Raw genomic sequence first — 2,753 nt, 5'->3', positions numbered from 1 at the left:
AGGGAATGTGGGGTAGAAAGGGGAAACTGATTACAAGAATCTAAGTATTGCCTCCTCCCTTGGGGATAGACAGCAGAGAAGAGGGTGGGGGGAGATGTTGGACAGTGTAACTTATGACAAAACTATAATAATTTGTGAATTATGGAGGGTTCATGAGGGAGAGGGGAGGGGAGAGGGAGGGGGAAATGAGCAACTGATATTAAGGGCTAAAGCAGAAGGCAAATGTTTTGAGACTGATGAGGGCAGCAAATGTACATATGTGCTTGACACAATGGATGGATGTATGGATTATGATGAAAATTGTATGAGCCCCCCAATAAAATAATTTTTTAAAAGATTAACAGTCTAGGAAACCCACAGAGGCAATAGGGTCCCTATGAGTTGAAATCAACTCTCTGGCAGCGAGTTTAGTGGGATTTTGAGACCCCTGAGTAACTAGAAAAAATAGTCCCCGGATCAACATAAGGCAAATTTAGGACTGAATACAACACAGTGCCAAGACCTCTGAGAGTCTTAGTTATTAAGGATGACAGTGAGTCTCCAGCCTGTTCAAGAAAGAAAGCGTGTCTTTGTTGGGAGAGTCCATTCTTGTGCACCCTCAGCTTGCTGTTGAAGTAACCCAGGAACTAGCAAGTTCCAATCTAATTCAGCTTGTCATTTCTAGGACCACTGCCACAGAAATTTAGTGCATAAAGTGAGTATTCTTTCTCAGATGACTTCCTAAATTCGTAACGTCAGCAATGGCTAAAGAAAGAAAAAGTGGTGGGGGAAGGCCATTTTGAAGGTACTTGTACATCTGAGTTGCATGCATGATCGATTCTGGTGAAATCACAGGAGGTGGGGACAACATGAGTAGACAGTCACAAAAGGACATACAGTTTCCAAAAGTAAATATTAAGTGCATTCCACCAATTACTCCAAGTGGATCCACCAATAATTTTATTTGGAGTTATCTTTATTTTCTTTTTCTCTAGTCCAGGCACAGGAGGGTTTGTTGAGAACTCCACAAAGACCTATGTTGCTCAAAATAGTAGCAGCTTTAGTCATTATTAATGGTGGCTTTTGTCATCTTGTAGATGCACACACCTCGTGGCTTTCCAGATGAGTTCTTGAAATACAGCATATGCTTAGCTCTCTGACTGACCAAGAATACTTTCTTAGACTTCTCCCATGTGGTTGTTTGGTTGATTGTTCATTCATCAAATAGTTACTGCCAATGACTTCAGAATCGAATAGAAATCTGTGGGTAACCATTGAGCAATTCCTCAAAAACTACACATACGATGATCCCATGACTCAGCAATTCTACTCGGAGGTGTATGCCCCAAAGTCTTGAACTTCAGGAGTGTTCATTGCAGCTTTTCCCACAGTAGGTAGAAACAACTCGGTTGTCTATCAACCGATGAATGGATAAACAAATGTAGTGTGTCCCATACAATGGAATGCTATTTGGGTATAAAAAGAAATGAAGTTCTGGCACATGCTACAACCTAGATGAACCTTGAAAACACTATGCTGAGTGAAGCAAGCCTGCCACACGAGGGCAAACATTGTATGATCCCACTCCTATGACCTATCTAGAATAGGACAATGCATAGATGCAAAAGTGGAGTCGTGGTAACCAGGGGCTAAAGTATAGGAAGCTATTGCATTAAGAATACTGACTTTCCATGTGGGGTGATGCTAAAAATATTGAACATAGGTAATGTTGATTGCTACACAACATGAGGAATGTAACAAATGTTGCTGAATTTCTACTTAAAAAGGCTTAGAATGACACATTTTATGTTATATATATATTTATCACCAATTTTTTAAAAATCTAATGGGAGAGAAAGCACACAGAGGGAAATGTACTGCTAAGAGTTCAGAGGCCGAGTTATCAACAGCTCTGTGATACAAGGTCATGAGGCTTGGGTAGACCAGCGGTTCTCAACCTGTGGGTCAACCTTTTCCCAGGGGTCGCCCAATTCATCACAATAGCAAAATGACAGTGAGGAAGCAGCAACGAAAATAATGTGATGGTTGGGAGGTCACCACCCCATGAGGAACTGTCTGAAAGGGTCACGGCACGAGGGAGGGAACTCCTGGGGCAGACCGTCGGGAGTGGTACAGTGGGTGAAGTGTAGGGCTGCATAGTGGTTTGAACCCACCCAGTTGTTCCAAAGGAAGAAAATATGGCAACTGGCTTCCATAAAGACTATGGACAACCATGGAAACTCCATGGGGAAGTTCAATTCTGTCCTCGATGGTCAGTATAAATTGAGATTCACTCAAGGGCAATGGGTTTCATGGGCTGACAGGAGGGTTGAGAAACTGTCCAGATGAAGGAAAGGCCCTTGGAGAAAGGGATAACTTACAGCTCTAGGTGGAGAGAGGATGGTTGGCAGAATCCGGAAGGGAATGAGAGAGGGATGTGAATCATCAGAAAGGAGGTAGGAAGGGCCGAGGGACATTAAACCTTAAATGACTGTCTGATGTGCATTTCTGGAGACATCTTCATCACTTCAACCCAGCTCTTATCACAGATTTTCTAGAGAGATGCCTTATATTTCTCCAGTAACTTCGAGCTATCGCTATGAACCTTCCTTTTGTCTCTCTGACTTTAACAAGCAGAAATGTATTGAGTCTCAGTTTAGGAGGTTCAAGGTCCAAATCCTCAACACCAGCACTAGGAGAAGTTTAGGAGGAATGGCCGGGTCTCTTCTCAGTGTCTGTGGGTCTAGATTCTTGGGAGATCTCCATGGGTCTTG

Source organism: Echinops telfairi, unplaced genomic scaffold (genome assembly GCF_000313985.2).
Source record: "Echinops telfairi isolate 266 unplaced genomic scaffold, ASM31398v2 ScPeMD7_20;HRSCAF=75, whole genome shotgun sequence".
Lineage (NCBI taxonomy): Eukaryota > Metazoa > Chordata > Mammalia > Afrosoricida > Tenrecidae > Echinops > Echinops telfairi.
The sequence above is the reverse complement of the archived record's forward strand: the minus strand, read 5'-3'. Positions refer to the sequence as shown.